The following is a 24,471-nucleotide window of genomic DNA, read 5'->3' on the forward strand; positions in this document are numbered from 1 at the left end:
TCTCCCCCTCCCTGTTTAGACTCGGGGTGAAGCTATAATTATATTTAGAGACATAATGTTTATTCTAGTAACCCTTAGTCTAAGATTGTTTTTTCTTTATTTATAAAATACCCCCACCACCTAATGTGGATTGGGGAAAATTGAAAAAAAAAGAAATCTAAACTGCAAAAACATTACAATATTTTCAGAAAAATTTAAAGGAGTTGAGACAAATTGCATAAAATATCATGAAAACTTGTTCAAAGTCACTTAAAACACTAAATAAAATCACTTAAAATTTTTAAAAATTATCAAACACTAATGAAAATTTTCAAAAATTTACCAAAATTCAGTGAAAATTGCATAAAACAGGTTAAAAATGATGGAAAATAAATGCAAAAAAATACTTTAAAATCTTTGAAATCATTGAAAATAACCAAAAACTGATAATACCCAGTAAGTAACTTCGTAAAATTTGGTAAAATTGAATAAAAACTGCAAAAAACATTGTTAATAGCTTGTTTCCGAGATGTTTTATGCAAATGTTATCAAACTTTACTGAAGTTAAATTCAGAAGAGAGCTTTTATTTTCATTAAATTTTTGAAAATTCGGATCAAAATCTCTCAATAAAACACTTTTTTAAAACTTGAAGAAAAATGTATCAAATTGGATAATGACTTAGAATCGCGGTTATGTGGCTTTTTTAAAGTCAAATTTATCAACTTTTTGACCTATTTATCCCTTTTTGAAAGGGATTTCAAGAAAAAAAATCTTCTTTTTTTACTGATAATAGAATTGATAGATCATGTGCAGAGACCACCCAATTGACAAAATCGTAAGCGTTTTGCTAGCGGAACCTCGCGTTTACCTCGCTGACTCGCGTTTATCTAGCGAATTTCTCGCGATTTCCAGCTAGCAATGTAAGAGGGTAAATTGACTTAAAGCAGTGATTTGTAATGTGACTTACGATGGTTGCTATTGTGTTGTTTCCAAGAAATATCCCTTAGAGTATTTCTACTAAATACTCACCGGAATACCTCACATGCTCGGCTAGGGCGTGAGTAGGAAATGGTTGCTTTTACACTCTTAACATATGATCATACACACCATAAATAATAACAAGTTATACACGAGAATAATATTTAATGTGTGCAATATTAACAACACGTTACAGGTTTTACATAATCACATATTCTATGTATTTATGTACGTTAACAAGACACTTTCTTAAACTAAATATACACACGTCGGTGTTACACACTGTGGTGTAGGTTTGGATAAGTGATCTCCTCTGGCAAGGAGATCTAACTTATTCACACTGATATGTGCAAGTACTTACCCAGAGTGGCGACGAGTAGATCATCACTCCTTCTCGTCTATTGAATGAATATACTAAACACTAATTAAAACTAAAGCACTAAACATACACTTAACACTCGAGAGTAAAACTTATACTTAAATGACTGCATTAACCCATTAACCGTGAGTAACATACCCGCGTGCACTCGGATACATTACTGGCGTTCTGTACTCTCGTCGCTTGGCTCGTATGGCTAGCTGACGAGAATACAACGCAGTGTTGCCTTAGTGCAACGCAGTGTTACCATGTGGGCGAGCCCTATACATACCACGTACGGCATAGTAGTATATCACAGCAACATTCCTTCCTCAGGCAAATCAAGCAGTTTGCTAGCGATTGTAAGCTAGCGTTTTAGATGCTCGCAAAAAGCTAGCGATCATCTAGCGCATTTCAGCTACTTTAAAAATTGTTAGATTTGCTCGTTTTATGCTCGCGAAAAGCAAGCGATCATCTCGCGCACTTGAGCTAGTTTGAAAATGCTTAGATTTGCTCGTGTAATTCTAGCGATCTGCGAGTGAATTTTTGCTAGCTTTCCTACTCATGACGCATGACGTCACAATCACATGATTACGGTTATAGTCTTTGTTTTCAAAGGGTATTCCAGAGTAAAATAGATAAAATGCCCCTGCCCTTGGATTTTTGAAATTTTAATGAAACATTGTTGGGTTCAACCCCCTCCCCCCATATTTACCACTCAAAATGCCGTTTTTTTTCATTTTTTTTATGCCTATTAACAATCAAGATTGCGAGGTACAATTTTGGAAACACGTTTTTTGGATGTATTCTTGACCCTCAGACATCATATACTATATTCAAAATTTTTTCTTTGGTGCGCCGTGGTGAAAACTTGGAATAATGTATTGTAGGGGGATGGGGGGTGAAATGGGAATTTTGAGAAAAATTATTATCAATGAGTGGGGTATCGTTTTCATATGATTCAATACCGCTGAGCACGAATATGACTTAGGATTTTCTGCTGCACTCACCTTCCCCTCTCCAGAGCCCCTCAGCCCCCCTCAATTTTCATGATTTTCGAAATCAAGTTATTTTGAGATGTTGGTTTCATTGCTATGGGAAAATTACATAAGTTCATTGTTATTGTACATGAAATTTCTCGTAGAATGAGCTACAGCACATGGCTCCCCCTCATAACATTGTTTACTTTTTTTTTTTATCAGTATTTCGTTACCATATTTTTTTCTCGTGATTTTTCATGTAGGTAGTCGTTGAATTATAAAATACATACTCATACGTACTCAAGTTACAGTTATCATGAATATTATTATGCCACATATGCTCTGTATACCTATACAGTGCAGTACACATACAGATTTGTAACGTTTTCTGTGTAGCAAAAAAATCAAGGGTCCACCCCCTCGGGGGGAGTCATGTGCTCTAGCTCATTCTACGAGAAATTTTATGTACAATAACAATGCACTTATGTAATTTTCCCATAGCAACAAAACCAATGTCATCAATACAACTTTATTTCAAAAATCGTGAAAATTGAGGGGGGCTGAGGGACTCTGGAGAGGGGTAGGTGAGTGTAGCAGAAAATCTGAGGTCATATTCGTGCTCAGCGGTATTGAATCATATGAAAACGATACCCTACTCATTGATAATCATTTTTCTCAAAATTCCCATTTCACCCCCCATCCCCCTACAATACATTATTCCAAGTTTTTCACCACGGCGTACCAAAGAAAAAATTTCGAATATAGTATATGATGTCTGAGGGTCAAGAATACATCCAAAAAACGTGTTTCCAAAATTGTACCTCGCAATCTTGATTGTTAATAGGCATAAAAAAAATGAAAAAAACGCCATTTTGAGTGGTAAATATGGGGGGAGAGGGTTGAAAATTTTTGTGGAGATACCTACCAAGGATATACATAACTTCCAGAAAAATTTTCAAAATCGGCTGAAATGGAGCTGAGAAAAGTGTTATTGAAATTTTAAAAAAGGGGGGTTCCCAAAAAGGGGAGGTGGTGTGGATCTAAAATTTTTCACGCGGTAGCTTCTCGATGGTACCCACTTTCCATGCTAGTATCAACCCGAACGCTCTCGGGGGGCCGTTTCACCCCTCCTATGCGCCGATAGTTTTTTTTGTGTTTTTTAGACAACCCCTCTCATTTGAATGGGCCCAGCTCCGGCCCCCTTGGGGGTGGAAGGAAAGTTGATATATAACTAGATCGGAAATTTGACGTAGATTCTTTTATCTAACCACATATTTTTCGCTAAAATGCAATGCGGGGGAGAAAATTGCAAAAAACTGGTTTGGGGGGCTTAGATCCACAATAGGGGTAGAACGCTCACCAGGGACGAGCGGGGACTCATCGGATTCGTGTTCAGCACATAAAAATGGATCGGTATACCAATTTTAAGCTTTCTACCTCACGTTTCCCCATGACCCTTTTTTTTTGTCCAATTTTCCTGGACTATGATGGATATTTTTCAATTTTTTATTGAGGTTTTAAGTAGGTAGGTCTACCTACCTAACTGAAAATTCAATTTATAGATAAATGATTGATAATTAACATTCTTCTTTAAAAAATTTGCAATGAGAAACACTGATTCACACACTGCAATCCAATAAATGCCACATTACAAACTTGTACAGTGATACACCAATCAATACTTGGAGGACCTGAATCAAATATCTCCGTCGTGGCCATGTCGTTAAGCGTAGGTAGTTAGGAACATAGGGTTGCTGGTTCGAATCCCCGTTAATTAGGTAGGAAAATTTTCGTAGGTAAATTAGGTCTTAAAAAATTCCTTGTGAGCACCGAAAAATTTCCAAACCAGTGTAGCAAAATTATCTTACCGAATCCATCCTACTGAAAAATTTTCTGTTTGGTACACCCCACCTAAAGGGTGTTAGCTACACACGAATCAAAGAAGTAGCCTACAACATTTGCAAACGATAGCATAGCTATAATTACCCTTTGTGCATATGGCGTTATTAAAACCATAATTAAATCCCATAAGTAGATATGCAATAAACAAAATAAAAACTATAACAATCTATCCGAGTAAAACATCATGCCCATGTATCGTACAAGCACGTACAAATTATAAACGTGCTTTACATAATAATTCGTATGCATAGGTGGAGATATAGGTACCTACACAGAATTACTGCGAAAAAGTTAACGAATTCCCAATAGTTACCGAGTAACCACGAGCTAAGGTGAGCGAAAAGCTAATAAAAATTCTTCGATATTTATAAAATTCTAGATACCTACCTACCAGATGAATTCGCCTTTTATGTATTCATATTCGATGCTTACAAGACGTATGACATCGACTTCTACTGCACCTATGAGTATTCCCAGAATTCACACATGCCCGCATTTCTAATAAATATCGAATTCGAAACCTTTCAGAGATTCAAATTTAAGCTCGTGTGTACTGTACCTACCTACCCTTCTTACTCAGTATGTATTTCTAAATGGAAACCATGAAAACCACGTCTGCTTTATGATCACGTTCATTCCAGAAACAAAATTCAAATTTCAAAAAGCATATACGAGGTCTTGAATTTTCAACTCGGTCGTATTCAGTCGAATATTTGACAATTTTGCTACCGACGAGTTGGTTTCTGTTTGGAATTTTCATTCGCGGTCACAAGGACGAAAGAAGTCGGTGAAAAATTGTTCAATTTTTTTTACTTTTTCAACTTTAGGCACCGTTAAAGACGGAAAACATTATTAAAACTTGTTTCTTTAACCGTCTATGAATAATATCAAAATGTTGAATGTTTACGGATGGATTATCAAGCTGAAGAATTTATAAGAATTATTCGAATAACGTTAGCCTAATTTGTGTTATTAAAACAGGAACAAGCTTCGCGAAATTCTCGTAAAAGAATATCAAATCTTTACGTCTTGATGTATAAATTAGTCGCGGTCGCATTAAACAATATGAAAATTTTTCATGTAATAGGGGTTGATTACTAATTCTTGAAACAAGTAATTTCAAAATTTATTAGCAAAGTAACTGTTTCCATTGCTCAATTTAAGAGAATTTTCTAGAAATAAAATTCAAAATTTTCAAACAGTACCAAGAATTAGTTTTCTTTTGCAAATTAAAAAAAAAAGAAGTAAAGATATTAAGTAGGTACATAAGTAGGTATTTTTTCCTAATGGGAAAAAACCAGTTATTATACAGTAATTGTTTAAATATTGTAAATTATACATACCTATATTTAAAAAATTTTGAACAGTTTATCCGGTGTGTTTAGTTAGACCTTCAGTATACCTAATTTAGGTGTCTAAAGAATTTAATCTACATGCAAAACGTGGCTATAAAATGCAACAGTTCTTACAATGTGTGTACTATATGTAGATTTAAAACGTCTAATAAAAGATATGCATCAATGTCAGTAAAAAAATATAATTACCGAGTACAACATAATTTTTGTAATGTACCAGATATCGTTAAATAATGAGCATATTTCTATATATAGATTTCCTCCATGCATTGCGCAGCCCGCAACACCACTCAGACTTTTTCCAGCCCGGGCTTCCTATGGTGTATATAATTTTTTTTTTTTTTTACTTCGATTTCATTTTGACCAAGTAATGAAGGCACTCCCAGAGGGGTAAGAAATTACGAAGTTTATGAAATTGATATTACACCGACTTTTAGCAGCCCAACATATCTTTTTATCTTTTTCCAGCCCTCTGTATCTTTCTGCTATGAAGGTCCGCCTTTTTGCGGCCCGGCGACGTTGCCGTGCAATTCCTCGCCAGGTACGAGTGTAACACTATACGTTTCGAATTAACAATTCTTCACGTTCTTCACAGCTACCGTCCTCGCGAATTCTTTTCTTTTTTCCGGCTAAAGTAGGAGGTTTGAAAAATTTACTTCTCACATCGAAATGATAATGTTGTTTTACTTTTGAAAAATTATTGATTCATGAAAAATGATTTTTTTTGTACCTCAGAAATAGTCGGGGAGCCCACTTAACAATAAATTGGACCCCCCCGTCGACCCTCCGGGACAACTTTTTTCTTAAAGGGGGAGTCCTAAGGAACATTTTTAGCCCTTGTACTCAAAAAAAAAGTGGCCCTACTTACAAAATGACGGCCATTTTGATTGACAGGCCAGCCGAAGTCGCTGATTTTGCGTTCCAACATAGGACTTGCACAAAATTTTTCAAACTTTACAAAGGTAGAACGAAAGATCAAGCAAAAATTTATCACCTGTCAAAATTTCAAGTGCTAAAGTGCGTTTTTCGATTTTTGGTGAATTTTTGAAAATCAAATTTTGTCCAAAAATGAGGGAAAAAATCAAAATCTTACCAAGTTGACCAAACAAGCTGAAATTTGGGATACACCCTATTTTCGAAATGCCAAATCGATTGGGAACGGTTTCAGACCGTTTTGAGTAGTTCTGGAGCCTCCATCAAATTTTTGAAACTCGAAATTCGCACAAAATTTTACCAAAGTGGAGTTAGAAAGCTGCAATTTATTCTGCAAACTAATTTCAATACGCTACGAAGTCAACTGCAGGGGGATTTCAAGTCGTTTTGGAGCCTCCAGCCACGTTTTTGAAAGGTCGTATAGGATTTGAAGCCACCATGTAGTCTTGTAGTCGAGTTCATATCGTATTGAAATTAGTTTGCAAAGTAAATTTCAGCTTGCCAAACTACTTTTGGTAAAATGTTTCGGGAATTTCATGTTTCAAAAATCTACTGGAGGCTCCAGTAATTTTCAGAAATTCGCTGGAGGCTCCAATATTATTTGAACCCACCTGAAGTCGTCTGCAGAGGGTGTTAAAGTTGGAGCGTAAAGTAAATTTTCGCTTTCCATCTCCATTTGACGAAATTTTGTTAAAATTTAAAGTTTCAAAAATCTACTGGAGGCTCCAGGAATTTTCAAAAAGTCACCGGAGGCTCCAAAACGACTTGAAATCCCCCTGCAGTTGACTTCGCAGCGTATTGAAATTAGTTTGCAGAATAAATTGCAGCTTTCCAACTCCACTTTGGTAAAATTTTGTGGGAATTTCGAGTTTCAAAAATTTGATGGAGGCTCCAGAACTACTCAAAACGGTTTGAAACCGTTCCCAATCGATTTGGCATTTCGAAAATAGGGTGTATCCCAAATTTCAGCTTGGTCAACTTGGTAAGATTTTGATTTTTTCCCTCATTTTTGGACAAAATTTGATTTTCAAAAATTCACCAAAAATCGAAAAACGCACTTTAGCACTTGAAATTTTGACAGGTGATAAATTTTTGCTTGATCTTTCGATCTACGTTTGTAAAGTTTGAAAAATTTTGTGCAAGTCCTATGTTGGAACGCAAAATCAGCGACTTCGGCTGGCCTGTCAATCAAAATGGCCGTCATTTTGTAAGTAGGGCCACTTTTGTTTGAGTACAAGGGCTAAAAATGTTCCTTAGGACTCCCCCTTTAAGAAAAAAGTTGTCCCGGAGGATCGACGGGGGTGGGGTGCAATTTATCCTTAGTGGACTCCCCGACTAAAACTGTAATTTTCTGAAACTTTCGATCTCGCTTTGATTTTCAGAGGCCGAAACGGTGAAAAACCACGAATAAGACCAAAAAATTACGAATTTTTGATTCTAGATGTTAGTACTAACCTTGCAGTAGAACATTTCAAATTTTTTGTCAAGTACATAAAAGCATCGGTTTTGAATATTTGGTATTATTCAATAAATTTGTTCGAATAACAACATTTGGCTAATTGAGATGAAAAATACTGGACAGGGGGGGGGGGTCTGAGGTTAGAAGAAAGTCGGAAAATTTTAGTCTTACCCTCCAACAACACGTTTTGAGGGCCCCCCATGCAATCCGGTCCGTCACTACCCATTTTTCGAAATTTGACTATTGAGTCGTTGTAAGGGCCATTTTCATGTAATTCAACTTCGCTGAGTTCTAAAATGCCATTACATTCAAGATCCGAAGGCGAGGACTGCCTTAAATTTGAGATTTTTCAACTCGGAATTCAGCTTTTCCCCCCTCAAAAATACCATTTTTGGACTTATGGGCGATTTTCGGATTGTACAGGGCATGTTTGATGTATTGGGACCCATGTGAGCCTTCCATATCCCAACCTTACTCCGAGAGTACAAGGGGGGGGGTGAAAAGTTGCCAAAAAGTGACATACGTATTTTCAACATTTTCATACTCATAAATTTCATGGTTTTTCAAGCACCCATGGCAAAATGTTAGCCAACAGTTGTTCTAATGTCAATTTTCAAATAATATGGACCCAAAACTTGACATTTGATTAATATTTCGTGGATTCCAAATTATATTATTTGAGAATTAAAATTAAGTAGCAGTCTTTTTGTATAGAATAATGAAATGATGCTTACCTACTGAATTACAACTTTTGATGTCCTTGACTTTGAATCTGACATCAATTTTTCTGTCAAATTCAAAAGGTGATTCAAATACACGGACATTGATAGTTATACTTAATTCAGTAAGAATTGTCCGATTATCAGACAAAAAGACTGCTGAGTACGTACTTACTTGACTTATTTTTCAAATAGTTTGGAAATGATAAAATATTAATCATCTGACTCTTCATAAATGATTTTAGATTCATACTAAGTATTTGAAAGTTTTCATTACAACACCTGTTGGCCAACATTTCGCCAAGTATATTTGAAAAACCATGAAAATATGAAAATGCTTCAATTTTTGGTAACTTCTCACCCCTAGTACCTTCGGGAAAGGGTACACAAGGCTAAAATGCGTTCTAAAACATCTGCAAGTGGAATAAGAACAAAAAACTACATTTTTGGGACATTTTTGAGAGAAAATACGGAATTCTCAATAGGAAAATCTTAAATTTGAGCCTCTCCCCCCTCTTGGCTCATGAAAGTAAGTCCCTCCAATGAGGTTTGACGAATGGCTCCTGTACTTATTTGAAAATTTAGTTTTTGGGGTCCTTGTGCATCGTAATGCATTACATTACTTGTTTGTATTTCAATTCTTCCCAAAATTGTGTAGAGGATTGTTGTTGTTCAGAAGGTTCCAACATTCTTGGGCAAAGATTGGGCTGTGAAGGCGCATATAAAAAGGGACCTAAGAACCAAAAAAATCAAAAAAAAATTTCCCCAAAATTTTTGAAGGAACTCTTCAATAATAGAGTGGAACCTCCCTCCTGTAGAATTTTAGTTTTGGTTTGAGTGTCCCTTTTCGTATGTGTCCTCACAGGCAATACTTGATGTTTACCCATGAAAAGTATTAGGTATTTTCTGCATTTTTTTTTTTCAAATTTTTATTTAGAGTCTCAAAGAGTTTTTTCATCGCGTTGAAATTTTATATTTCCATAAAAAATCTCAACTTTGCAATTCTAAGAATTGTCAGAAGCTTGAAGGTTAAATTGACACACATGAAATGACCTACGACCCTACGTGTTCCAATAGAAATACCTATCTACCTGGATTAGAAAGTTTTCTGAGCATATTTTTGGATTGCAAAATTCAATTTTTACATATTTTGAAAAGATTAAAAAATTCTAGATAATTTACTCGAGTAAAAATATTTAAATTTGAGGAACAGCATCTCTGGATAAAAGTTGAGATTTTTTTGTTTGAAATTTACCTCAAAAACTTTACAAGTTCTTGAAAATTCATAAGACCAGTTTTTGAAGGAAAAGATTACAATCTGATTTTAAAAAATGGGTGTGAGGTTTTTCTCAGCAAGGAAGATATCATGCTATTTGCCTTATGACAAGAATTGTTTGCAATTTTTTGTAATTTTTCAAAAATTGGACGAAATGTCACCCTTTTACAGACGACAACGTTTAGTGTTCATAAGTCAACATCACACGGATAGGTCAGTTTTCGTCAAAGTTTTCTAAATTCTTGCAGTTTTCAAAAGTCTGCACCATCTGTGTACCTCAAAATTTGGTGAAAAAACGCAGAAATTATGCAGAATTTTTTCCTCAAAAGATAAAAAAACGTGATTTTTTGTCATTTTTCGCCGTGTATGGATTTTCGCAGGGTCGAAATTTGTGGAAAAATGAAGTTTCAAGCAAAGTAGGTACGCAAAAAGACATGAAAATGGCAATTTTACATTTTGAGCCTCAATCGTAGGTAAAAACAAAGTCCAAGGGCAAACAGCAAGTGAAGTACATTTCATTATGAAAGCATGATAGTCAGGGGGGCCGCATAAGGATCAATCGCACCCCCAGCCCATCCTCCGGGACAACTTTTTTCTTACAGGGGGAGTCCTAGGGAACATTTATAGCCCTTGTCCTAAAAAAAACATGGCCCTACTCACAAAATGGCGGCCATTTTGATTGACAGGTCACCCTAACTCGCAGATTTTGCGTTTCATGCAACATAGGACTTGCACGAAATTTTTCAAACCTTACAAAGGTAGATCGAAAGAGCAGGCAAAAATTTATCATCTGACAAAATTTCAAGTACTAAAGTGTCTTTTTCGATTTTTGGTGAATTTTTGAAAATCAAATTTTGGCCAAAAATGGGGGGAAAAATCAAAATCTTACCAAATTGACCTAGAAAGCAGAAACTTGGGATATACCCTATTGTCGACCTGCCAAATTGATTGGAAACTGTTTCAGATCGCTTAGAGTGGTTCTGGAGCCTCCAGCAGATTTTTGAAACTTGGAATTCTCACAAAATTTCATCAAATAAGTATTGAGTTGGAAAGACGAAATTTATTCTGGAAACCAATTTCAATACGCTACGAAGTCGACTGCAGGTGGACTTCAAATCGTTTTGGAGTCTCCAGCGACCTTTCTGAAAATTACTGGCGAGCCTCCAGTGAAAATTTCATCAAATGGATGTGAAAAGCGGAAATTTACTCTTCACTTCAATTTTAGCACTCTCTGAAGACGATTTCAGGTGGGTTCAAGTCATTTTGGAGCCTCTAGCGACTTTTTGAAAATTCCTGGAGTCTCCAATAGATTTTTGAAACTTGAAGGCGCAGAGGCTCCAAAATCCAAGAATAGGGTGTCAACTGAATCTCATCCTTCTACCTCAAATGGAGGTGAAAGGGAGAATTTTTAAAATTTTCAAATACATTAAGTATGAAATCGATGCACAAAAAGTGGGTATAATAATTGAGGAGCAATATTCCAAAACGCCCATGTCCATTTTTAAAATTTTCATTTTTAATCTGGTAAATTGGTTATTTAGGCAGGTTTAAAACTTTATTTGGGTGGATTTATGATGTATAGGAGTGTAGCTAAAAACTTCATCCACCAGATACCGCTAAAAAAAATTCAATAAGAATGGACAAAATGCGTTTTGGAGCACTTTTTTTCTTTAAAAAAAAAATCAAAAAAAAATGGACTAAGGGCGTTTTGGAATATCGCTCCTCAATGTTTCGAACTGGAATAGGAAACCCTGTCCTAAGACGGTGAACTCGAAGCCTGATACCTACTCCTAATCTATCCAACCAAAATGGACAAAAATTTGACGGAAGGTCACTCAGACTATCTACTACTTACCACCAAAGGAAAGTCTTAGACCATTTGGTTTCCAAGTCTTGTCTTTGTAAATAAAGTCAACGGCGCCGTCTTAGTAATGAGTATTGGTTTTCAAATTGAAATGCCTAGTAGGTACCTAACTGAGGAGCTGTATATCAAAACGCAGTAAGTCCATTTTTATGAAAAATGAGATAAGAATGTTTTCCTATGTAAAATTCAACGGGGAATTGATTAAAGCCATTGTCATAAATCCATCTGCCACCCCGAAAATCCAAGTTAAAGTTTAGATTTGCGTCAAAACGCATTAAAAATCAGTAAATTTGCGTCAAAACGCAGTAACTACACAGATCAAAATGTATTTTTTTCGATCAAAACGCCGTATAATTTTACTCCCCCTTCCCACGTCCCTCCCGGTGCTCAAAAATTTGGGAACTTTCATGTTTTGAGGTCATGCTGACTTCCTTTTTGCACCGATACCACATTTGACCCCCTTCGAAACCCCCAACGCCCCACAGTTTTTCCTCATTTCTGAGGTCTGCAGAATGAATTTCGTCTTTCCAACTCAATACTTATTTGATGAAATTTTTTGAGAATTCCACGTTTAAAAAATGGGGAAATATTTTTTGCACGACGAAAAAGGGCGTCATCACGACAAGCATTTTTTCGTTCATAAAATATGAATGAACGACGAAAAATTATGAAGTTCCACGCCAGATGACGCCCGACAATAAAGTATTTATGAACGACTACGATTTAATAACGAGATAAGCAGTATTCACGACAAAATAATTTCATACACGACAGAACATTATCAGTTCAATTACGTTTATATTTTGTACAAATTTTAACAAATAATCAACTGAGGGTTTCTTTCAAAAAAATTTGAGTGAAATTGTGACTCAGTAGAAGAGAACCAAATTGACCTAAGCGAAGCGAGGGCAAAATCTTAGGGGGAAAATGAGAATTTTGAGGATAGATCGGCGATTTGGTCGGCAAATAAACGATAATTAAATTCATGATTGTAAAAAATTTGAATTTTTGAAAACTGAAACTAAAATATTGTTGGAATTTTTATATTTTCCTAACTTTTTTGAATTTCTCACAATTTCCCAAGTTTTTCCTACTTTCGCGGAACCTGGAGGCACCAGAACCACTCTAAACGGTCTGAAGTTTCCAATCGATTTGACAGGTCGAAAATAGGGTATATCCCAAATTTCAGCTTTCTAGGTCAATTTGGTAAGATTTTTTTTGAAACTTCAGTTTTTTTTTAAAAAAATGGCACAAAATCTGTTCGAATTAACTCTAGCACGTACTGTGCAGAGTGAATTTCAGCTTTCCAACTCCATTTGATGAAATTTTGTTGAAATTTCAAGTTTCAAAAATCTATTGGAGACTCCAGGAATTTTCAAAAAGTCGCTGGAGGCTCCAGAACCACTCTAAACGGTCTGAAACAGTTCCCAATCAATTTGGCAGGTCGACAATAGGGTATATCCCAAATTTCTGCTTTCTAGGTCAATTTGGTAAGATTTTGATTTTTTTCCTCATTTTTGGCCAAAATTTGATTTTCAAAAATTCACCAAAAATCGAAACATTTTTGCCTGCTCTTTCGATCTACCGTTGTAAGGTTTGAAAAATTTCGTAGGACAAGGGCTATAAATGTTCCTTAGGACTTCCCCTGTAAGAAAAAAGTTGTCCCGGAGGATGGGCTGGGGGTGCGATTGATCCTTATGGGGGCCTCCTCGACTATGCAATTTTCCTTGTTGCCCATGCAAGGACTCCAAAAAATTTTCAAACAAAGGGGTCAGCCCCCCATTTTTCAAAACGCCATTTTCTGACCGTTCTTAGCGTCATTTTCATATAATTCAAGTGCCTCATATTTGAGAATTTGATATTTAGGATTTTGCTTTTTTTCTCAAAAATATGCCAAAAATGCAGTTTTTTGGACTAACATATTATTTGAGAAAAAAAACAAAATCCTCATTTGGAAAATCTGAAATTTGAGTCGCTTGAATTATATGAAAATGACCTCTACCGGACCCCTCCTCAAATTTGAGAATCACCCCTGAAAATTATTGACAACAGACAACAGTACGCATTCATGAAACGAAAATGTATTCACCTAATTACCCACACCACTCACTATACCACACCCAGGGACAAAACTAAGGGGAGAGTGGGAGCGAGCCTATCAGTTCTTTTTCAAAATCAAACTTTCTAAAATTCTATTATTCTCATTCAGAATTTTTAAATCAAAAAATGAACTCTTCACATTAAACACAAAATTTTTTTATTTCTCCAAACTCAAATTTTGAAAGCTGCCCTCACTTCGTTCGCGCCTATTTGTTAATCTTTTTCGAACTTGAAATTTTTGCAAAACTATCATTCAAATTATTGGTAAGATTTTCAAATGAAAAAAATCATAGACACTAATCACATGAAAAAAACCTTTTGGTACCTACTAAAAATTTTAGCTGGTGATGAATTTTTTCATAATCTTTCGATCTAGCTATATCGGGTTCAAAATTGTTTGCCGGAGTCCTACTCTCTAAATTTGAAACGGTCAAATTTCACTGCTTAGCAGTCACGACATATTTTGCCTTTTTGAAAGCAGTAGTTTTTTACTGCAAAACAGTAGAACATCTACTGAATCGGTCAGTTAAAATGATTTTTTACTGACCAATTCAGTAGATTTTTCACTGTTTTGCAGTAAAAAACTACTGCTTTCAAAAAGGCAAAATATGTCGTGACTGCTAAGCAGTGAAATTTGACCGTTTCAAATTTAGAGAGTATGTTGGAAAGCAAAATCTGAGATTTTGGATGACCTGTAAATCAAAATGACAGCCATTTTGCCAGTAGGTAACCCACTTCTAAAATATAAAAAATAGAGGAGGTGGGCCGGCAGTCAAGTCTTAAGACTTGTCTGGAACAAATTTAGACATTTTTGTCCAAAAACCAGCCAATGGGTCACATTTATTAGGTAAATATGATTTTTTTCTTCTTCAAAATTTGAACTTTTTTTTGCATTTTAATATTTTAGACAAATTTTAAAAGAGTCAACATAAACTGAATCTAATATTCATCTCGCAAAAGCGATCTCACCATGTTACTCCGAAAAGCCACTACCTCAATTATTGCATCCCATACGTATCAGAAAATTTCATGAACTCATTTTCACTGACTAAATAAAAAAAAAATCAGTATGCGAGTACGCGAATAACATGTTGCCAAACTTACGGGCTGCAAAAAAGTAGTGAAATATCATGGGCTGGAAAAAGTCGCGTGTATCATGTATGTCGATTACAGCGCTACCTTCAGAATTATACCGCGGACTAATTTGTATGTTTTCGCAATATGCCACCGACTTTTTCCGCCAAAAAAAAAAAAAAAAAAATTGTCAATCATCTTCATTTGGTCTGAAACGTCGAGAAAAGTGAAAAAAATTCAAATGACTTTTTGCGGACCGGACCCGGTCCGCAAATAGTCGGACTGGGCTGGAAATAGTCGGGGTAACATCGGGTATGGGCTGCGTAATACCAAGTTTCATGTGTATAAATAGATACATTTTTGTGGGTGTGCATATACAATTCAGATTCTGCGAGAGTGAGCAGTTTTCAAAAAAATTCCACTGAAGGCAACTTTTTTAAAAGGAAATTTTGATTTGGATGTACCTATTTTGGATTATGCATGAAAAATCGTTATCTCGTTCGCAATCACGCTATAATTAATTTTTGGAAAAAAACTTAATAAGAATGGAAACACGATTTGGAAGTGTAACAATGCAATAGCAAGGTCGGAACTTTGGTCAAGTTGTTAATTAGATAATCGATGACCTCATCCTGATTGAAGATCTTATAAATCCGGGAAATGAAAGCTAGGTCACCTTCGAGTACCTATCTAATCCAAGTTGAACGTTTCCATTACAATTCCTCAAAAAATTATAACATGAGTGAATGAAGATTTAAAATTGAAATACAAAGTAATTATAACACGGAAGCCTTTTTAAAAACATGCAGAATTTATGATTTAACTTCTTTTTTTTGGAATGATTTTAATAATTAATTATTTGTTGTTATTTATACTTAATGAAAAGATTAAAAAACATACAATTTCATCACTCAGCTAAAATCGAGAAGCTCAAAAATTTAAAAATGTTTTCAATTTTCTCATTACGGAAATTTGATTTTTGAAAAAAACGAAAAGTCCTCCGAAAAAATGAACGGAAACAAAATTTTAGAGCACAAAATTTCTCACTTGCAGAATGAAAGTATTGTTTTCTTGGAGGTCTCAATATTTAACACCTTCTGTTTGAAATTAAAATTAAAAAGGACTAACTGATTGACAAACCCATTTCTTACGCAACTTTAATGCTCCTACACAGCACTTTCCCAGTCTGAACTACGAGATGGTAAAATTTTATTCCTCTACGAAAATAAGTTCACCAACTGGCAGAAAAAATTTTGAACCGCACAAAATCCAAAGAGTAGGTATGCAAAAATACATAACCAGCCAAAATGTTTAATTTCAAAGTGCATTTTTCAATTTTTGGTAAATTTTTAAAAATCAAATTTGGTCCAAAAATGTAAAAAAAATCAATATTTTACAAAATTGACTTGAAATAAGATATTTGATGTGCACTTACTTAATTTTCAACGCCCCCCTCCCCCCCCCCCCATCCACTGAAAACAGTTTCAAACGCATTATTAAAACTTAAATTTGAATCAAAAATGCGAAAAAATTAAAATCTTGTCAAATTCACGTAAAAAGCAAAAATTCGTGTAAGTACTGTATTTTTGGGCTCATTTCCCAAATCAATTAGAAAATGTTTTCGAACCATTTTGAGCTGTCCAGCTTTGGAGCCATCAACAGATTTTTGAACGTTGAATTTTTCACAAAATTTTACTCGATGAAAATTTACTTCATACCCTAATTTTAGTCGTTCTGGAGCCTCCAGCCAGATTTCAAAAATTTCAAATTTTTAAAAAGTGCAATACAAACCATCCTGATGATTTTATGATTGAAAATCTGAAAAATATACTGTTCTGAAAATTGATTTAGACGGTTTTTTCGGTATTTTTTAAAAATCTGGAACTTATGAAATATGGCTGGAGGCTCCAGAATAGCTTAAAACCACTTACAGTTGACTCAGTTTGTTGGAATTAGGTGCAAAGTGAATTTTAGCTTTTCAATTTCATTAAGAACCAAAAATTTTGTGAAAATTACAACTTTCAAAAATCTTTTGGAGGCTCCAGAATTGCTCAAAACAGTTTGAAACCATTTTCCACCAAAGGGGTTGCAACTCGGAAATAAAGTACCTGCCTTTAATCTTTCCAGATCAATTTGGAGACATGTTGATTTTTTTTTGCATTTTTGCCCCCATTTTGATTTTCAAAGTCCAACAAAAATCAAAAAAAAAAATGTGCTTTAGCACCTACTTTTGCATGCTCTTTTAATTTAGGTAGCTTTATCCAGTTCAAACAATTTTCTGTTCTACGTTGGTTATCTTGTCATCTTCATTGAATTTTTTTCAAAAACTGGGGGAGGGGATTTCATTTCTACATCTCGTCAAAGAAAAATGATAAATTTCCCAAATTTTAAACAGAGTGATTTAATTTACTTTCTTCTCGTGGACATTTTTTAACAAAATTGCCAGATCTATCAATGAACTCAGCACAGAGAAGAAAAATGAATGAGATTTACAAACAGAAAAATGAATTCTTCGCAGAGCGAAAAAAAGTTCCAAGGTAAAAGATTTCTAACAAGATAAAGGGAGAAAAAACGAGAGATATTATCAACGTAACTGTCAATAAAAGTTTAATATAAATATTTCAACACGCGTTTCAACATCAAAGTTAATGAAAGTTTACCTTTTCCTTTTTTTTCTCTTTCTTTCATTTTGTGTTTTTATTTCGTTGGGGTTTTTTTTCTTACTTTTTGGTGTTTTATTTGGCGATAGAGGCTGATATTGAAACGACAATGAACAACTTTTAGTTTATATAATTTTGTGGTGAAATTTTCAGCTTTTTAAAATTTACATAAAGTATGTAAAAGCAGTATTTAAAGTACTTAATTAAACTGGCTGTTTAAAAACGCTATTAAAAACATGGTTGTTGTATTCAGAAAGAAATTTCTACGAAAACCCCTATTTGTTTAAAAAGACATAGTGTAGATAGAAGCGAATGAAAGTAGGTACCTAACAAAGCATATTTTTGAGTTGATGTTTCTTTTCTTTATTTTTTTTTATCTCGAAACGTGGCCAAAATTTGATCTTTTTTCTTGCTGAGAAAATTTATTAACATAGATATTCGATTTTTTTCAACTCGTCGTCTTTGTATCACAGCTGATCGAATATTACACAACTACAAAAATTTATTAGGTAAACGAAAGAATTTCTTTTTTACCGGTAAGTAGATATGTTTGTGATGAATTGGCACGTCAAATATCTCCTAAGTACTACAAAGCTAGAGGCACTTAGCAGTCTGGATTTTGTCTGCGATTAGGTGGGTCTGCGATCAAAGCAAAACTGCTTTTTTGATACAGCTTCGAGGTTGTCTTGAAGGGCAGATGGTATGTTAGTTGGAATGTTGCGGGTTTCTCCTTGTAGGAAACTAGAATTATGCACTGCTTATGCTTCAGATTACCTATCCAAAGTTGGAAAGCGCAAGATTATGGTACTCTAAGCGCATAGGTTCTTATAAGAAGTCGTTCTGTTGCGAATAATTATCTAACGACGACCAGACTTCGTCGTAATGAAATCTCTTTACACCATTTTTTTTTTTTCGTAATTTCACCCGACCACGAAATGTTTAAAAACTATAAAACGATGGACCTTTTTTTCAATATTTTCATTTTTATTATTCAGCAACAGGTATATACAGCCAGGTTTGTAGGTCTATAATGGTTGAAATTTTGCAAAGCCTAAGCCACGTATTATGATCTACCTACTAGTAATGATCTCTGGGGAGTTGTAAAAACAGAAATTAGAGAATTCGTACAAAACTATGGACCTTTAGGACACACGTTCTTACATCATATCTTGGCTATAAAGTTGCCAACGTTCGCAAAAATTTAATATTGCAGAATTTTCTTTACCAACTGTTTTCGTTTTTCTTCCCAAATAGAGCAAGTATTCGCGAATTTTTATCTAGGTATATATTTTTTACAACACGTAGCCGAATGAGAAACGGAAAAAATGAGCAGATACAGATGCAAGAGCTGGTAGGGTATTTTAAAGGTGAGGCTTTTAGGAAAACAAAAACTAACAAAATGAACCGTTTAAAATCTACTAAACTTTCATTCGTTCAAATTTTCAAAGCAGCATACGGGTATAACTTTATTCACACATCTATCATTTAATTTGTGCGGTAAATCTAAAACAAAAGGAAACGCGATGAATCGCCAAACTTTCGCGCAAATTACCAGAGAAATTCTTCAACTATATGAAAAATTTAGATGGTGTATTGCAAACAAAGTTATATACATAATAAGTTAGCTATAGCTACGTAGGTAACCTGTACCTACTATGTAATGTAATGCATTCGTTCGCTCATCCCTCGAATTTTCCTCTATCTTTAAATCTTTGGTGGTTAATTACTGGCAAATTATTTAACCAGCTTAGATTTTAGTTCTCAAACTAATTAAATCCTGCCGATAAAATAATTAATTAACTTCCATCTCGTGATGCATGGTATTTCATCAAGATGAGGCGAGAGAATAAAAACAGGTTACTGAGATCTCGTGTAGCTGAAATTATAACGAGGGGATGTGCATATAAGTACTCGAGTTAGTTGAGATGAGATCATATTAAAAGTGAATATTTTTTTCATGTTGTGCCTCTTTCTGGTATCTCCCCCCTCCCCCTCGCTCATCAAAAAAACCAACGTAAGCTACACATTTTTTAAAGGAAGGGAGGAAGGGAGGGAGGGAGGAAGAGAGAGGGTGGAAACAGATAAACAGTTAAGAATTTGAAAGACACGGGACAGGCTGTTAAAATACACCCCCACCCCAAGTTCTATCATCGAAGACTCACCAACCACGGTTAGTGTCAAAAATTTCAGTAATTTTTAAAAAAATTCAGGTCAATCATAATTTTGAAAACGTTTTTGGTTTTCAGAATCAAAACAATCTGTGTAGCAAAAATTTTCAAGTGGAATGGGATGGGTCGTCATTGACTTTATTTTGGAAACTTTCGAGAGATCCCATAAAAAGTTGTAGGGGGACCTTAAAAAACAACAGGGGAAATTCTGGACCCCCGACTTGAACCATCACTTTCCTGCCAGGGTATCAAATTTTAAAATTAACATTGAAAATAATTTAGGAGATGATTGATTATCATATTCAGAAAGGAGAACGCCGTTTTTGAATACGACCAAAATCGTATTTTTTTGTAAGTCCTTCAAAACCCCTGAAAAATTGAAAAAAAATCAAAAAATATTTTCTAACCTACATCTAAATAAATATTATAAATAATCGATTATCACCAAAAAAATTTCAAAAAACTTTTAATTTTTAAATTTGATACCCCCCAGTAAAAAAGTGATGGTTGAAACCAAAGTTTCAAAATTTTTCCTGGAATCTTTCGAGATCCTCCCACAAAAAAAAAGTCAAAAAACTGTTTTTTGATTTCATTGCATGTAATTATTATGAAGATTTATTTGAATAACTGCCTACTTTTCTATTCTGAACTATTCAAAAATGCATATTTTTTATGACCAAAAATATCATCCGTTTCAGGTCATTTCCTTTCAAATAAGCCCAATTTGTATTTTCTTATTTTGCTTTTTTTTATGCTTACCTATTTTGCTTATTTGGCCTCTAAATAATTCTTATTTTAATGCTTCCTCCCTCCCCCAATGTATATCGATTATTTTGCGTTTTTCACATTTTTCAAGATTTTTTTTTGTTGCATATTTTCAACATTTTTTCATGATTTTTGGCGTTACTGACATTGATTATTAATATTGATATGTCGTTTTTTAAAAAAAAAAAAAAAAAAAAAAAAAAAAAAAAAGACAAAGCAACGTGTCCTTTTTTTATTTACTGAAATCATTAATTTATTATTGCTAATTAAGCTTTGAAAGATAAGTAGAATGATATACCCATTAGCAAAAAGATTGAACAATATTGCTATAATCTACCAGGTTTGTACATATTTAAAACAAAAATGTTTTGAATATGTTGTTTTAAACACGTTGAAAACACGTTTAAAACAAATAAAACAAAACAAAAAAAAACATTTTTTTGTTTTAAACAAGTCTTTTTTTCAGCTCCAATTTTCTAAAAAAAAAAAAAAACTTTTTTTCAGTTTCTCGTGGAAAAAAATGGAATTAAATGAACACTGTATTTTTAGATTTTCATTTTTCTTCCTGTACTTTTACAAATTTTATGTTTTTATTTCAATTTTTCAATATTTCTTGAGCCTTATAGCAATTTTATGACGTCACATCCTAACTAGATTGATGACTGGATAACGGATATTTGAAAAACGTTGAATCCAAAATAAATGAATTTGTGTTTAAAACACATTTTGAAACATAGCCTGGTTTTAAACAAGAAAAAAGAACTGTTTTAAAACAAAATACAAAAAAAAATCGTTTTATATGTGTATTTATTTTGCAAACCAAAAAAATGTTTGTTTTGTTTTTTTAAACACGTTTTTGTATAACACTGTAATCTACCTACTTCCATAAGTTAGAATTTGAAGATTGTATTATCGGAGGAAATCGAGAACTTGATAGATACATATTTAGATAGGTACTTATTTTCACCATAAACTGGTCTGTTTTATTAATTTTGATTAAATAAATGTATAAAAATCAATCATTTGGAGGGGGGAGGGTGTTGAACTCAAAATGTTTTCGTTTAGAGGGGCACAGCTTTCAGAATTCTGGAAACACTTTGGAAATGGTACCTGGTACACTGTTGATATTTATCTCTCTATTTCAAAACTCATTGCTTTAAGTACCCGTTTATTTTCAATGAATAACTACAAGACATGTCTTGAGTTTGCAAAAATTCATGAAAGTTTCATTTTTTCACCAATTTGAAAAAAATTCCAGATTGAAACTTGAACAGAAAACCTGAAAACGAAAACGTAAAAAATGTTCCAAATATGAAAATATTTCTAAGATTCTATCGGCACTCAACATTTTTAATTTCCAAGTAGACAGTTTAACTAGATAGCCAAGCTCATTTCAATTTTTTTTTAAATTTAAGCTTAACAGAGGAGGAGGCAAAAAAGCTGACACTTTGCCTCGAATCCTGTTTTTCTAAAGGCGAGAGAGCCCAGAGCCTGACAAATACATAGCTATATCCTGAAATTATTTTTTTTATAATTTTTTTTTTATGAGGAATGTAGGTAATGCATTTCATGCTCGTGAATAAATCATACAATCTATGAAATAAAGATATAACTCCATTATAATATAAGTAATGAAAAAATCGCTGCAGGATTATCCCTAGAAGAAGACTCAGTCTCATTAGTCATTATGCTTAAAAACTGAACCATTTTGCCATAAAAACTCAAAAATTTCCATCCTCAATTAAATATCTGAATATTTTCTATATTTTACCTGACAATTTCGATGATAATTCAAAACAAACGACCACCACGTTGAAGTTGGAATTGGCCCTAGAAACAAACAAAAATCTTGTGTCAGTACAATAATGTCTACACTTATTAAGATAAAACAATACATCTAATTGTAATTAAAAGTAAATAGTATTTGCCTAGAATAACTGCTAAGTACCTAATAAATTCAACAAAAAAAAAAAAAAAAAAAAAAAAAAAGTAGTTGTTCTTTACAGAAGGCCAACAATTAGAGTTCCACAATAAAAACAATATTGCGCCCGAAGAAAATACCTACTATAACTTATGTGGATAAAACGAAGGTCAGCCATTAAGTAGCTTATATGCAACTCGATAAAATTTCATTATCTTACTCTGTACCAGGGAGATCATCTATAAACACGAAAAAAACTGAACTTGAAAAATTTGCGAGTCGATATGTACCTAGGCTATTTTCATAGGTCAACGTATCATAGGTATAAGAATGGCCAAGTCTTCGTTGTAATTTAAGAAACCACACGTGAAAAGGTAAGTACAGTATAAGATACTAATACTACGTAGTAGTTGAAGTACATATAGCGTTGCGAAAGAGACTGTATAAAAGGGGAATAACATCCACGTTCAAATTATAAAGGACGTCCGGATTGGAAATTTGCTTCAACCGTATACCATATTAGATATTAATAACTAGATATCAGGCATTTTGAAACGCTTATATGGAATATCTCTCTATTTTACTTCCAGCTGTATACGTTATACTCGTTCGTAATCGTACTATATGTAAAGGTAATAGCTAGAAATTATTTAATAATATCTAACTACCTATGTATAACGACTGCATGTCAATTTTTTGCTTAGATAGGTATGCTTATTTATACATTAGATACATATAGCTTAAATAAATACGTAGGTATATTTTTTCATCTTTTATGTTCGTGTGTGTAACTGTGTTTACCAAAAAAAAAAATTGAATCGTAGGATATATCACCGCTATAATGTTACCATATTTTACTTTCCTTAATTAATAAATTTATTCGTTTGAAAATCTCGAGCGTGATTCCTGAAGAAAAAACACACACATGTTTTGAAATATACCGCCAAAAAGCTTCCCGAATAATTTTCTACCTTATTACTACGATGAACATTGGAGGTTAATTTTTTAATCTAATTTTTAATTAGGTATTTTTTGACTACTAGGAAGATACATATTTACCATAATGACACGTAACTGATAATTTTACTCTGCGAGAAAAAAAAATCGGCAAGAAAGGCTAAAAGACTTTATTACGTGTAATTTATTTTCTTTGCATTTTAACGTAAATAAGGGCAAACGTCCATTTGCCAATAATTTACGATCAAGTAAAGCTGTCTATTTATAAAAAAAAAAAAAAGGGAAAAATGAAAACCGCGAATCGCAGCAATAAATTTCGAAGCTTATTCGAAATTTACATTTCTTAGATAAAAATGTCGACTAAAAAAAGAAATCGAGTTTTTTCAATTATTTTTTGTAATACAATGGAAAACAATTTACAACGAATTTTGCATTTCGCGAGCATCTTCGTAGCGTATAAATAGACTTTCGATAGAAAGAATATTACAAATAACAAAGAGGAAAGAAATTCGCACTTGAAAGTTTATCGAATAATTTGGTAACAAAATTGAAATGGTTGGGTGTGTAAAATGCTTACAAGAGAACCCCTTTAACAATTCTTTTTTGAAGTTGGTCATCGTCGAAATTCAATTTGGAGTTGATGACCCTTCAATTTGAAAAATATTTTTCAAAAAAATCAAAATGAGATCTTTGTTTTATTGCACTTTTAAACAAAAAGTTTGACGTTAAAATTTCTAGAAATTGGGATGATAAAAATGAATTGAAAATTAAGTAGATAATTATTTTTGTGGAAAAAAAATGATGAAATTTTACAAAAAAAAATCAATCAACAATTTCTAAATTTCGGGTTTTTCTATTTTTCAAATTTAGAGGACAGAAAATACTCCGAATTGAATTTCAATAATGAGAAAAATGATAAAAGAGACATCATGGAAGAACTTGTGGGCTTTTTTTGAAATTTTTTGTTGAAACCATTTTTTTTTTTTTTTTTTTTTTTTTTAATTATTTATTTGTTCGTAGGA

The 24,471-nt window shown here is 33.6% G+C and overlaps 1 protein-coding gene across 1 annotated transcript in view; it reads right to left on the reverse strand.

The window, feature by feature from the left end:
- Window positions 1-24,471, reverse strand: part of LOC135831248 (protein THEM6-like) — an 87,947-nt gene that overhangs the window by 18,193 nt on the left and 45,283 nt on the right. Inside the window, exon 2 of the mRNA XM_065343594.1 lies at window positions 22,343-22,401. The gene's annotated coding sequence lies outside the window, so the exon portion shown is untranslated. The remainder of the gene's footprint in view (window positions 1-22,342; window positions 22,402-24,471) is intronic.

This window comes from Planococcus citri, chromosome 1, assembly GCF_950023065.1.
Source record: "Planococcus citri chromosome 1, ihPlaCitr1.1, whole genome shotgun sequence".
Lineage (NCBI taxonomy): Eukaryota > Metazoa > Arthropoda > Insecta > Hemiptera > Pseudococcidae > Planococcus > Planococcus citri.